The 14968-nt window shown below is 46.4% G+C and overlaps 1 protein-coding gene across 1 annotated transcript in view; it reads left to right on the top strand.

The window, feature by feature from the left end:
• Window positions 1-14968, top strand: part of LOC311113811 (uncharacterized protein C12orf56-like) — a gene marked incomplete at both ends in the record, with an annotated part of 30795 nt that overhangs the window by 9534 nt on the left and 6293 nt on the right. The gene's annotated exons all lie outside the window — the stretch shown is intronic.

The raw sequence follows: 14968 nt of genomic DNA, 5'->3' as shown, positions 1-14968 counted from the left end.
AGGAGCGCACAGGAGTTCGCACTGGACTTCCGGACGCTGGCTGCCAACGCGGGATGGAATGAGAGGGCCCTCATCGACCACTACAGATGTAGCCTGAGGGAGGACGTGCATCGGGAATTGGCCTGCAGGGACACCAACCTCAGCTTCGATCAACTGGTGGACATGTCAATTCGCCTGGATACCCTGTTGGCTACCCGCGGACGTCCGGATTCAGGGCCGTCCATTCCATCCCCCAGCACTTCCGAGCCGACCCCTATGGAGCTCGGAGGTGCTGGAGCTAGGGAGACCAGGAGAGAGACCAGGAGAGAGGCCGTCCCCTGCACCAACTGTGGCCGCAGAGGACACACTGCTGGTCGGTGCTGGGGAGGGTCTCCTAGGAATCGAGGCAGTAGGCAGCGCACTGATGAGTCATTCCAGGTGAGTAGGCACCCAACTCACCCAGAGCTCTCTGTTGCGCATATGTGTATTAAAGTGGTGTTTCCCGAGGTTTCTCCTCATTCCCAGCATAAGGCGCTAGTAGATTCAGGCGCAGCTGGGAATTTTATCGATCGCCAGTTCACCTATTAGTTAGGGATTCCTATTGTACCAGTTGATGTGCCCTTCCCCATCCATGCCCTAGATAGCCGCCCTTTGGGGTCAGGATTGATTAGGGAAGTCACAGCGCCTCTCAGGATGAAAACACAGGAGGGTCATGAGGAGATAATTTGTTTGTCTTTGACTGATTCTCCTGCGTTTCCCGTGGTGTTGGGGCTTCCCTGGTTAACATCTCATGACCCCAACATTTCATGGCAACAGAGGGCTCTCAAGGGATGGTCTGATCAGTGTTTTGGGCGGTGTGTAGGTGTTTCCATAGGGGCAACGATGGTGGAAAGTCCGAACCAAGTTCCCACCATGCACATTCCACCTGAATATGCCGATTTGGCACTCGCCTTCTGTAAAAAGAAGGCGACTCAATTACCACCTCATCGACAGGGGGATTGTGCGATAAACCTCCAAGTAGGCGCTGTGCTTCCTTGTAGTCAAGTGTATCCTCTGTCTCAGGAGGAGACGGCGGCTATGGAGACATATGTCACCGAATCTCTGAGACAGGGATACATACAGCCGTCCACTTCCCCTGCGTCATCAAGTTTATTTTATGTGAAGAAGAAGGATGGGGGTTTACGCCCATGTATTGATTACCGTGGTCTCAATCAGATCACAATCAAATACAGCTATCCTCTCCCTCTGATTGCTAGTATGATGGAGTTATTACATGGGGCGCGATTCTTCACAAAATTGGATCTCAGGAGCGCGTACAACCTGGTGCGCATTAGGGAGGGAGATGAGTGGAAAACAGCATTCAGTACCACCTCGGGTCACTATGAGTACCTCGTCATGCCATACGGTTTAATGAATGCTCCTCCAGTCTTCCAATCGTTTGTGGACGAGATTTTCCGGGACTTGCATGGACAGGGTGTAGTGGTGTATATTGATGACATTCTAATATACTCCGCTACGCGAGCCATGCATGTGTCCCTGGTTCGACGGGTGCTTGGTAGACTGTTGGAGCATGACCTGTATGTGAAGGCGGAGAAATGTCTGTTCTTCCAGAAGTCCATCTCCTTCCTGGGACACCGGTTGTCCGCGTCAGGGGTGGAGATGGAGATTGACCGCGTTTCTGCCGTGCGTAATTGGCAGACTCCCACCACGGTGAAGGAAGTGCAGCGGTTATTGGGTTTTGCCAATTACTACCGGAGGTTTATCCGGGGCTTTGGATAGGTAGCAGCTCCCATTACCTCCCTGCTAAAGGGGGGTCCGGTGCGTCTGCAGTGGTCGGCTGAGGCGGACAGGGCTTTTAGACATCTGAAGGACCTGTTTACCTCGGCTCCGGTGCTGGCACATCCGGATCCCTCTTTGGCGTTCCAAGTTGAAGTGAATGCGTCCGAGGCTGGGATCGGTGCTGTACTGTCTCAGCGCTCGGGTACGCCACCAAAACTCCGCTCCTGTGCTTTATTTTCTAAGAAGCTCAGTCCGGCGGAGCGCAATTATGATGTGGGGGACAGGGAGCTGTTAGCTGTGGTTCAAGCCCTGAAGGTGTGGAGGCATTGGCTTGAGGGGGCTAAACAACCTTTTCTCATTTTGACTGACCATCGTAACCTGGAGTACATCCGGGCGGCGAGGAGGCTAAACCCTCGCCAGGCAAGGTGGGCTATGTTTTTTACCCGATTTGTATTTAAGCTCACCTATAGACCAGGGTCACAGAATGCTAAGGCAGACGCCCTGTCCCGACTATATGATACAGAGGAGAGGTCCATTGAGCCCACTCCCATACTTCCGGAGTCTTGTCTGGTGGCACCGGTGGTGTGGGAGGTTGATGCGGACATCGAGCGGGCGTTACGTACCGATCCTACTCCCCCACAGTGTCCAGAGGGTCGGAAGTACGTGCCGCTCGAGGTTTGTGATCGATTGATATATTGGGCTCACATGTCACCCTCCTCTGGTCATCCTGGTATTGGTCGGACAGTGCACTGCCTTAGTGGGAAGTACTGGTGGCCCACTTTAGCTAAGGACGTGAGGGTTTATGTTTCCTCCTGCTCGGTGTGCGCCCAGTGTAAGGCGCCTAGACACCTGCCCAGAGGGAAGTTACAACCCCTACCCGTTCCACAATGGCCGTTGTCTCACCTATCGGTGGATTTTGTCACGGACCTTCCCCCCTCCCAGGGGAACACGACGATCTTGGTCGTTGTGGATCGGTTTTCGAAGGCCTGCCGTCTCATTCCTATGCCAGGTCTCCCTACAGCTGTACAAACTGCTGACGCCCTGTTTACACACGTCTTCCGGCACTACGGGTTACCTGAGGATATAGTGTCTGATCGGGGTCCCCAGTTCACCTCTAGAGTCTGGAGGGCGTTTATGGAACGTCTGGGGGGTCTCGATTAGCCTTACCTCAGGTTTTTACCCCAAGAGTAATGGGCAGGTGGAGAGAGTGAACCAAGATGTGGGTACGTTTCTGAGGTCCTATTGCCAGGACCGGCAGGGGGAGTGGTTGGGATATATCCCCTGGGCAGAGATAGCCCAAAACTCACTCCGCCACTCCTCCACTAACCTAACGCCTTTTCAGTGTGTGCTAGGTTATCAGCTGGTCCTGGCACCTTGGCATCAGAGCCAGATCGAAGCCCCTGCGGTGGACGAGTGGTTTCGGCGCTCGGAAGAAACCTGGAACGCTGCGCATGTCCATCTGCAACGGGCTATCAGGCGGCAAAAGGCGAGCGCCGATCGCCACCGCAGTGAGGCTCCGGTGTATGCACCGGGAGATCGGGTCTGGCTCTCGACCCGAAACGTGCCCCATCGCCTGCCCTGCCGGAAGCTGGGTCGGCGGTTTGTGGGGCCATTTAAAGTCCTGAGGAGATTGAACGAGGTATGTTATAGGTTACAACTGCCCATTAATTACCGCATTAACCCCTCGTTCCATGTGTCTCTCCTCAGGCCGGTAGTAGCTGGTCCACTCCAGGAGAGTGAGGTACGAGAGGTTCCTCCGCCCCCACTGGACATCGAGGGGGCTCCGGCGTACTCAGTCCGTTCCATCTTGGATTCGAGGCGTCGGATGGGGGGCCTGCAGTATCTCGTGGAGTGGGAGGGGTACGGTCCGGAGGAACGGTGCTGTGTCCCTAGGAGGGACGTCCTAGATCCCTCCATGTTGAGGGATTTCCACCGGAGTCATCCGACTCGCCCTGCTCCGCGTCCTCCTGGCCGTCCCCGAGGCCGGGGTCGGCGCACGGCTGGGGCCGCGCGTCAAGGGGGGGGTACTGTCACGGATTCAGCTGAGGCTGCTCCTCCTCCTTACATTTACATTTTACATTTTAGTCATTTAGCAGACGCTCTTATCCAGAGCGACTTACAGGAGCAATTAGGGTTAAGTGCCTTGCTCAAGGGCACATTTACGTCATTTAGCAGACGCTCTTATCCAGAGCGACTTACAAATTGGTGCATTCACCCTATAGCCAGTGGGATAACCACTTTCCAATATTTTTTTAAATTTATTTTTATTTATTCCTTAAAGAGGTGGGGTTTCAAATGTCTCCGGAAAGTGGTGAGTGACTCCGCTGTCCTGGCGTCGTGAGGGAGCTTGTTCCACCATTGGGGTGCCAGAGCAGCGAACAGTTTTGACTGGGCTGAGCGGGAACTATGCTTCCGCAGAGGAAGGGGAGCCAGCAGGCCAGAGGTGGATGAACGCAATGCCCTCGTTTGGGTGTAGGGACTGATCAGAGCCTGAAGGTACGGAGGTGCCATTCCCCTCACTGCTCCATAGGCAAGCACCATGGTCTTGTAACGGATGCGAGCTTCAACTGGAAGCCAGTGGAGTGTGCGGAGGAGGGGGGTGACGTGAGAGAACTTGGGAAGGTTGAACACCAGACGGGCTGCGGCATTCTGGATGAGTTGTAGGGGTTTAATGGCACAGGCAGGGAGCCCAGCCAACAGCGAGTTGCAGTAATCCAGACGGGAGATGACAAGTGCCTGGATTAGGACCTGTGCCGCTTCCTGTGTAAGATAGGGTCGTACTCTCCGAATGTTGTAGAGCATGAACCTGCAGGATCGGGTCACCGCCTTGATGTTAGCGGAGAACGACAGGGTGTTGTCCAGGGTCACGCCAAGGCTCTTCGCACTCTGGGAGGAGGACACAACGGAGTTGTCAACCGTGATGGCGAGATCATGGAACGGGCAGTCCTTCCCTGGGAGGAAGAGCAGCTCCGTCTTGCCAGGGTTCAGCTTGAGGTGGTGATCCGTCATCCATACTGATATGTCTGCCAGACATGCAGAGATGCGATTCGCCACCTGGTTATCAGAAGGGGGAAAGGAGAAGATTAGTTGTGTATCGTCAGCGTAGCAATGATAGGAGAGGCCATGTGAGGATATGACAGAGCCAAGTGACTTGGTGTATAGGGAGAAAAGGAGAGGGCCTAGAACTGAGCCCTGGGGGACACCAGTGGTGAGAGCACGTGGTGCGGAGACAGCTTCTCGCCACGCCACTTGGTAGGAGCGACCGGTCAGGTAGGACGCAATCCAGGAGTGAGCCGCGCCGGAGATGCCCAGCTCGGAGAGGGTGGAGAGGAGGATCTGATGGTTCACAGTATCAAAGGCAGCAGACAGGTCTAGAAGGACAAGAGCAGAGGAGAGAGAGTTAGCTTTAGCAGTGCGGAGAGCCTCCGTGACACAGAGAAGAGCAGTCTCAGTTGAATGACCAGTCCTGAAACCTGACTGGTTTGGATCAAGAAGGTCATTCTGAGAGAGATAGCAAGAGAGTTGGCTAAAGACGGCACGCTCAATAGTTTTGGAAAGAAAAGAAAGAAGGGATACTGGTCTGTAGTTGTTGACATCAGTGGGATCGAGTGTTGGTTTTTTGAGAAGGGGTGCAACTCTCGCTCTCTTGAAGACGGAAGGGACATAGCCAGCGGTCAAGGATGAGTTGATCAGCGAGGTGAGGTAGGGGAGAAGGTCACCGGAGATGGTCTGGAGAAGAGAGGAGGGGATGGGGTCAAGCGGGCAGGTTGTTGGGCGGCCTGCAGTCACTAGTCGCAAGATTTTATCTGGAGAGAGAGGGGAGAAAGAAGTCAAAGCATAGGGTAGGGCAGTGTGAGCAGGACCAGCAGTGTCATTAGACTTAACAAACGAGGATCGGATGTCGTCAACCTTCTTTTCAAAGTGGTTGACGAAGTCATCCACAGAGAGGGAGGAGGGGGGGGGGGGGGGATTCAGCAGTGAGGAGAATGTGGCAAAGAGCTTCCTAGGGTTAGAGGCAGAGGCTTGGAATTTAGAGTGGTAGAAAGTGGCCTTAGCAGCAGAAACAGATGAAGAAAATGTAGAGAGGAGGGAGTGAAAAGATGCCAGGTCGGCAGGGAGTTTAGTTTTCTTCCATTTCCGCTCAGCTGCCCGGAGCTCTGTTCTGTGAGCTCGCAATGAGTCGTCAAGCCACGGAGCTGGAGGGGAGGACCGAGCCGGCCGGGAGGATAGGGGACACAGGGAGTCAAAGGATGCAGAAAGGGAGGAGAGGAGGGTTGAGGAGGCAGAATCAGGAGATTGGAGGGAGAAGGATTGAGCAGAGGGAAGAGATGATAGGATGGAAGAGGAGAGAGTAGTGGGAGAGAGAGAGCGAAGGTTGCGGCGGCGCGTTACCATCTGTGTAGGGGCAGAGTGAGTAGTGTTGGAGGAGAGCGAGAGAGAAAAGGATACAAAGTAGTGGTCGGAGACATGGAGGGGAGTTGCAGTGAGATTAGTAGAAGAGCAACATCTAGTAAAGATGAAGTCAAGCGTATTGCCTGCCTTGTGAGTAGGGGGGGACGGTGAAAGGGTGAGGTCAAAGGAGGAGAGGAGTGGAAAGAAGGAGGCAGAGAGAAATGAGTCAAATGTAGACGTAGGGAGGTTGAAATCCCCCAAAACTGTGAAGGGTGAGCCATCCTCAGGAAAGGAACTTATCAAGGCGTCAAGCTCATTGATGAACTCTCCAAGGGAACCTGGAGGGCGATAGATGACAAGGATATTAAGCTTAAATGGGCTAGTGACTGTGACAGCGTGGAATTCAAATGAGGAGATAGACAGATGGGTTAGGGGAAAAATTGAGAATGACCACTTGGGAGAGATGAGGATTCCTGTGCCACCACCCCTCTGACCAGATGCTCTCGGGGTATGCGAGAACACATGGTCAGACGAGGAGAGAGCAGTAGGAGTAGCAGTGTTTTCAGTGGTAATCCATGTTTCCGTCAGCGCCAGGAAGTCGAGGGACTGGAGGGTAGCATAGGCTGGGATGAAGTCAGCCTTGTTGGCAGCAGAACGGCAGTTCCAGAGGCTGCCTGAGACCTGCAACTCCAGGTGTGTGGTGCGTGCAGGGACCACCAGGTTAGAGAGGCAGCAGCCACGCGGTGTGAGGCGTTTGTGTAGCCTGTGCGGAGAGGAGAGAACAGGGATAGGCAGAGGCATAGTTGACAGGCTGTAGCAGATGGCTACAATAATGCAGAGGAGATCGGAATGAAATGAACTAAACATCTGGGAAAGGAGAGAGCAAGGCCTCCCTCACCAAAAAAATATAACTCTCCCAACTTCCACCTCAGAAACTATAATTGTTTCACTGAACCACCCGAATAAAACTCTCCCAACTTCCACTTTAGAAATTAGAATTGTTGTAAACTACAGCGGTTCAATGTTTCAAGGACTAGACTCAACTTACTTTATTCAGCTAGCTAACTATGACGCCATAGCTAACTAGCATGCTAGCATCCAATAACACACAGTTTAGCACCAATACTTGGTTACAACAAACTACCAATAGTGTGTTAACACACTAAACAGATAATTCGTGTCCGTGTCTAGTTCTTTCATAACGCAGCAATGATTAAACGTTGGCTAGCTAGCACAAAGATATTGTATTTAGCTACCACAGTACAGCCAGCTGGTAGTGTTGGCTAGCTAGCAATGGCTGCTGTGTTGACTTTGTTTGAAAAACGGCGTCGCTGCGAACGAATGTAGCTGGCTAAAAATATATTGTATTTAGTTGCTACCGTTGCTAATAGCTACTAGCCAGCTAGTCCAGGAGGTGAGTTAGCTAGCTAGCTTCGTGCTACACCCGGCACCGCCGAATACAAAAGTAACCTACAATAACTACATACAACAACTACCCACAACAGCCCACGATGCCTACCTATAATACCTAATAATATACAGCCCACGATGCCTACCTATAATACCTAACTACAATCTAAATACATAGTTTAAGCGTTACTCGACAAAGCCCAAGCTATGTATAAAGCCAAACTTACCCAACGCCAGCTAACTGGGTGGCAGACTGCAATCAGTAGCTGTAATTAAGTACAGCAGCTACCAACCACCCAAAATCCTTGCTCGGGCAGGCTTCGGCGTTCGTCGTCCCCGGAGTACTAGCTGCTACCGATCTATGTTTCAGTGTTTGTCTTGTTTGGTCTTTATTGTTTACACCTGTTTCCTATTATGTTGCATTGTATTTCCTTTAAATACCCCTGTCTCTCATAGTTTATTGTGTGTGATTGTTTTTCGTGAGGTCGGCAAGCTGTTGTGTGCTAGTATTGTTTCCTCCCTGTTAGGAGGTATTTTGGTTTTGTACTTTCTATACTGTGTTCAGTAAAGTACGTCTGCCAGTAGCTCGGTGTCCTGCGCTTGACTTCGTTACCGCATACACGTCAGCCTGACAGTTGGCGGAGAGGAAGGAAACCGTTCAGGGATTTCATCATGAGGCCAATAGTGATTTTAAAACAGTTACAGAGTTTATTGGCTGTAATAGGACAAAACTGAGGATGGATCAACAACATTGTAGTTACTCCACTAACTAATACTAACCTAAATGACAGAGTGAAAAGAAGGAAGCTTGTACAGAATAAAATATTCCAAAACATGCAGCCTGTTTGCAATGAGGCATTATAGTAATACTGCAAAAAAATTCAAAGAAATTTACTTTTTGTCCTGAATACAAAGCGTTATGTTTGGGGATAATCCAACACATCACTGAGTACCACTCTTCATATTTTCAAGCATGGTGGTGGCTCCATCATGTTATGGTTATGCTTGTCATCGGCAAGGACTAGGTCGTTTTCTAAAATTAAAATAAATGGAATAGAGCTAAGCATAGGCAAAATCCTAGAGGAAAATATGGTTCAGTCTGCTTTCCAACAGACACTGGGAAACAAATTCACCTTTCAGCAGGACAATAACCTAAAACACAAGGTCAAATATACACTGGAGTTGCTTATCAAGACGGCATTGAATGTTCCTGAGTTGCCTGGTTAAAGTTTCGACTTAAATCAACTTGAAAATGTATGGCAAGACTTGAAAATGGTTGTCTTGCAATGATCAACAACCAACTTGACAGAGCTTGAAGAATTTTAAAAAGAATAATGGGCAAATATTGTACAATCCAAGTATGCCATTCATGCTCTTAGAGACTTACCCCAAAACACACAGCTGTAATCGCTGCCAAACGTGATTCTAACATGTATTGACTCAGGGGGTTGAATACTTATCTAATCAAGATATATTAGTGTTTTATGTTTATTTAATTTTATTTAAATTGTTGAATTGTTCTCCCACTTTGACATTACAGAGTATTGTGTGTGGATCATTGACAAAAAAGGACAATTAAACCATGTTTATCCCACTTTGTAACATAACTAAATGTGTAAAAAGTCAAGGGGTGAGAATACTTTCTAAAGGCACTGTATGTTCTGTGGTTGGCCTGCTGCCATTCTCTTTGTGGATGGGTGTGTCTCTGTATGTAGCACCAGTTGCTTATGAACTGGATCAATATTTCAAGATTGTTATGCAAACAATCTAGCAGCAGCTGTCTGTTGTCCTACAATTGGGAGAAGTTAATAATAATTATAATTAAAGTCACTTTACATGGACAGGTAAACAGGACGTTTAAAAAATAAGCAATAAAATCACACATTAAAATAAGTAGGTATATAAAAGTACACTAAACATAAGAATAGACTAACCAGGGAAAACACTAAACATGATAACAGACTAATCTGGGAAGTGAACTAAACGGGATAAAAAACAACAGTGAATCCAGGTAAGCCTGTGTGAAGAGGTGTGTCTTATCTGTTTCAGATATGCTCTCTGACATTTCTATTTCTCTCTCTCTCTCTCTCTCTCTCTCTCTCTCTCTCCTATCCTTGCTGAAGGACAAAAGCTGTGTTTTACAGGGATGGGTGACAGTATTAGGTCATCCTCTCAGGTCTGTCTCCCTGACTCCCATTGCAGGGGAATGTAGGGGGCTTGGAGAGGGGGAGTACAGGGAAGAGAGGGGGAGTATAGGGTGGAGATATTGTTGGAGGTTGTGAAGGAGTTGGGGCAGGGATAGAGGCCAGGTTGGTCCTGCAGGGTGCAATATGTGTGTGGCTGCTAAGAGAAGGCAGGCTACTTCAGACTCTCCAGGCTGCTTGCTACAAGCTGCTTGGTAGGGTGCTCAGGCTGCTCGTGTAGCTCATGACTGTTTAATGTGCACTGGAGGAGAGTGTAGAGCGTTTCAGATCAGGTTCTCAGTTTTCACAAATGCTCAACAATTTAGGTCATACATGCATAACACAAAATACGTCACATTCAGGTACAGATACACATTTTATGGCCAGTATCCACAACATACAGTACAGACGCATACTGTATACACAAATAGAGAGAAATAATATGAACTATATCAACATTCAGCACAGCCACACACACATCCAGTGATTCTCAAATCAAATCAAATTTTATTGTTCAAATGCGCCGAATACAACAGGTGTAGACTTTACTGTGAAATGCTTACTTATGAGCCCATTCCCAACAATGTGGATGTAGGCGTGTGTGTGTGTGTGTGTCTCTAATTAACATAACAGACAAGCAGATCCTAAGTGCTTAGAAACGGGAGGAAATGGGTGAGGTACTCTGATGTCATTCACCCGTTGCTAGGGTACAAAAAACCCTACTACTGCAGTAAAACACCTACTAAAAGGTGCTGTTTGTCTGAGCAGTGTGGGTTTGTTCATTTGAGTGTGTGTGTCCATGCACATCTGGGTGTCTCCATATATCTCTGGGAAGGTCTCTGTCAAACACACTGTCCCCTGGGAGGTCATTAACACACACACACATCCGGTGAGCTGTGAGACAGTCTCTGAACAGTGTCAGTAATCATCAGAAGAGGTAACAGCCATGAAGGAGCTGCTATCAGCGTGATACAACACACAGAAGTTGGCACAAGCTTTATGTAGTCAAGTCAATATACTGTACACAAAGACTGTGCTCCACCAGGAGTTTGGTAACATGTCAAGTTAAAGGCAAGGAAGGCTTAGTAGACTATGTGTGTCAGTACACATGACGCCCCAAGCCTACACTGTAAAACATTTCCCGTCGAATGTACAGTAACTGACTGGCAGCAATTGACCAGCCAGTAAGTTACTGTAATTCATTTTACAGTACAGCTACTGTAATCAATTTGACTGTATATTACTGGAATTACACATGCAGTGATATATTACCCAGTGTTCTTTGCAAGTTTCATTTTGGTCATTTAGCAGGCGCTCTTGTCCTTAGAAACGTACAATCACTGCATTCAACCAAGGTTGATAAAACAAATATTTACAGTACCAGTCAAAAGTTTGGACATTTACTCATTCAAGAGGTTTTCTTTATTTGTTTACTATTTTCTACATTGTAGAATAATAGTGAATACAGCAAAACTATGAAATAATACATATGTAATCATGTAGTAACCAAAAAAGTGTTAAACAAATCAAAATATATTTTATGTTTTAGATACTTCAAGGTAGCCACCCTTTGCCTTGATGACAGTTTTGCACACTCTTGGCATTCTCTCAATCAGCTTTATGAGGTAGTCACTTGGAATGCATTTTAATTAACAGGTGTGCCTTCTTAAAAGTTAATTTGTGAAATGTCTTTCCTTCTTAATGCGTTTGAGCCAATCAGTCGTGTTGTGACAAGGTAGGGGGGGATACAGAAGATAGCCCTATTTGGTAAAAGACCAAGTCCATATTATGGCAAGAACAGCTCAAATAAGCAAAAATAAACAACAGTCCATCATTACTTTAAGACATGAAGGTCAGTCAATACGGAACATTTCAAGAACTTTGAACGTTTCTTCAAGTGCAGTCGCAGAAACCATCAAGCGCTATGATGAAACTGGCTCTCATGAGGACTGCCACAGGAATGGAAGACCCAGAGTTACCTCTGCTGCAGAGGATAAGTTCATTAGAGTTACCAGCCTCAGAAATTGCAGCCCAAATAAATGCTTCACAGAGTTCAAGTAACAGACACATCTCAACATCAACTGTTCAGAGGAGACTGCGTGAATCAGGCCTTCATGGTCGAATTGCTGCAAAGAAACCACTACTAAAGGACACCAATAATAAGAAGAGACTTGCTTGGGCCAAGAAACACGAGCAATGGACATTAGACCGGCGGAAATTTGTCCTTTGGTCTGGAGTCCAAATTTGAGATTTTTGGTTCCAACCGGCGTGGCTTTGTGAGACGCGGTGTGGGTGAACAGAAGATCTCCACATGTGTATTTTCCATCGTAAAGCATGGAGGAGGAGGTGTGATGGTGTGGGGGTGTTTTGCTGGTGATTTATTTAGAATTCAAGGCACACTTAAGCAGCATGGCTACCACAGCATTCTGCAGCGATACGCCATCCCATCTGGTTTGGGCTTATCAAGGCTGTGTAAGGGCTATTTGACCAAGAAGGAGAGTGATGGAGTGCTGCATCAGATGACCTGGCCTCCACAATCACCCGACCTCCACCCAATTGAGATGGTTTGGGATGAGCCGGACCGCAGAGTGAAGAAAAAGCAGCCAACAAGTGCTCAGCATATGTGGGAACTCCTTCAAGACTGTTGGAAAAGCATTCCAGGTGAAGCTGGTTGAGATAATTCCAAGAGTGTGCAATGCTGTTATCAAGGCAAAGGGTGGCTATTTGAAGAATCTCAAATATAATATATATTTTGATTTGTTTAACACTTTTTTGGTTACTACATGATACCATATGTGTTATTTCATAGTTCTGATGTCTTCACTATTATTCTACAATGTAGAAAATAATAAAAATAAAGAACCTCTTGAATGAGTAGGTGTGTCCAAACTTTTGACTGGTACTGTATATCACAGTCATAGCAAGTTTAAAAAAAATCTGCAATCGTTACTGAAAATGTTGTTGTAGTTAAGGATACATTGGTCGTCATAATAATTGTAATTACAACAAGATATCTCATGATATATCTCTGACTATCTCTTAATAGCGCCAATATATTACTGACATATTCACAGTAACTTCATACCAGAGCAATGAAACAGAGTACCATACAGTGTAAGTGACTATTAAACTGTTAGAAAATTATTTATACAATATTTTACTGTAATTACAAGGGATTAAAGCAAGCAGGTTGGCTGTAGACATTTGCATATTATAGCATATTAATTATTATTAGCTGTTATATCACTTGCACTTCTAGAGGCCTAAACAAAGGCTTCCAAACTGGCCAGGATTATAGGGAAAACAGATAAAATGGACATGGATAAATATTAAACCATTAAAGGTTTAAGACCAGCTACCACTTTGATCTGTTCGCTATATACATTTAATTGTTAGGGAACTACTACCACATATCACTTAAATTGGTACAAGACTCTCACTAACAGGTGCAACAAATAAAGCCACTTACAAGGCATGCCTAAAATATGCTAATGAGCCAGTGATTCTTTCTCCTCCCACAATATTGCTCCACAATGCTCCATAATTTACGGTATGCTGCAGTAGATGTATAGCAAAACAGCAATACAGTACTATATTGTTGAATTGTATTGAAAATATAATCAGAAATTGCTAATAGTTAATATTTAATTACATAATTATTCAAGCATACCAAGTGATATTTGATGTTTTATATCACTTGCACTTTAGGCCTTAACAAAGGCTTATAAACTGACAGTGACTACAGGGCAAAACAGACCAAAAGGACATTTATAAATTAATTATTAATATGCCATTTAGCAGACGCTTTTATCCAAAGCGACTTACAGTCATGAGTGCATACATTTTTGTGTATGGGTGGTCCCGGGGATCGAACCCACTACCTTGGCGTTACAAGCGCCGTGCTCTACCAGCTGAGCTATAGCCACTCAGCCATTAAAGATTTGAGACTGGCTGCCACTCTGATCTGTCCCTTAAATGTAATTGTTAGGGAACCACTACCACATATCACTTAAATTGGTACAGCACTCTCACTAACGGGTGCCACAAATATAGCCTCTTACAGTACAAGCCTCAAAATATGTTAATGCATACAAACTAGTATTCAAAAGGTTTTTGGCACTCCAAAAATGCGGTATGGTACTGTGTTCTGAATTACAGTAAATTACTGGCAGCAATTTGCCAGTAAGTTACTGTAGAGTTCCAGGACAAGGTTTATAGAATTCCTAAAATACAGTATATTACCGTACTCTGTGGCGGTACAGCATTCTCACTCACGGGCGCAACAAATATAGCCTCTTACAAGGCACGCCTTAAAATATGTTAATGAGCAAGAGACTCTTTCCCTGCCCACAACATTTTCCCACATTGCACCATAATTAATACTGTAAAACACATTTACGGTATTTTACTGTGCATTCGACAGTGTATTACTGTTGAAATTACAGAAAGGTCTTAGTGTGCTGTAAAACAAATGTACTGTATTTTACTGTGCGTTCTGCGATAATCTATTGTATTCAGATTATACAGTATCATACTGTTGATTAATACTGTAAGTTAATGATAAAATTACAAAAACGGCTAATAGTGTATTGTAGCACTCAGAAAAAGGAACTAAATACAGATGCAATGCAGAAAATGTAAAGCATGTACTGTATTTGAGGTTTAAAAATCCAGAGTGGCACAGCAGTCTAAGGCACTGCATCGCTCCTGAAGTTTGTCATTTCCATTTTGAAATTTCAGACTGGATTTTCCCTTACGAAAAATGTATTAACCCCTACAAAAATGTCCATTAATTATAAAACACATAATAATAAAAATGTCCTGTTGCTGCAGGATTATTTGCCTGCTGTAGCAAACTGGCTCAAATGAAGATCCTACATCTGTATAGACACAGGCTCTTTAAATAATTGGGTTTTACTCTAAGGATCATGACAGTAAATCTACACATGGAACGATATCCACATGGAAAGAAACCCTCCTCTATCTCTTCCTCCTCCTCTCAGTGGGGATTTCGAAAAGAGTTGAAGGAATGAGAGGAGAAGGGAGGGAGAAGAGATAGAAGAAGTGAAGGGCAGATAGATAGAGAGAGACAGGCTTACTGAGTGAGTGACCTTGTCAAGGTTCCAGGTCAGGATTAGATAGCTGTTTCTCTGTGCCAGGGGAATATCCTCCCTCCTCACTGCCCTCGCACTCTGCCCCCTGGTGGGCTAACACAGCATTACCTT

The sequence above is a fragment of the Coregonus lavaretus genome (genome assembly GCF_964263955.1).
Source record: "Coregonus lavaretus genome assembly, contig: HAP1_SCAFFOLD_3167, whole genome shotgun sequence".
NCBI classification, from domain to species: Eukaryota; Metazoa; Chordata; class Actinopteri; order Salmoniformes; family Salmonidae; genus Coregonus; species Coregonus lavaretus.
Note: the sequence above shows the minus strand (reverse complement) of the source record. Positions and strands in the feature narration are given on the sequence as shown.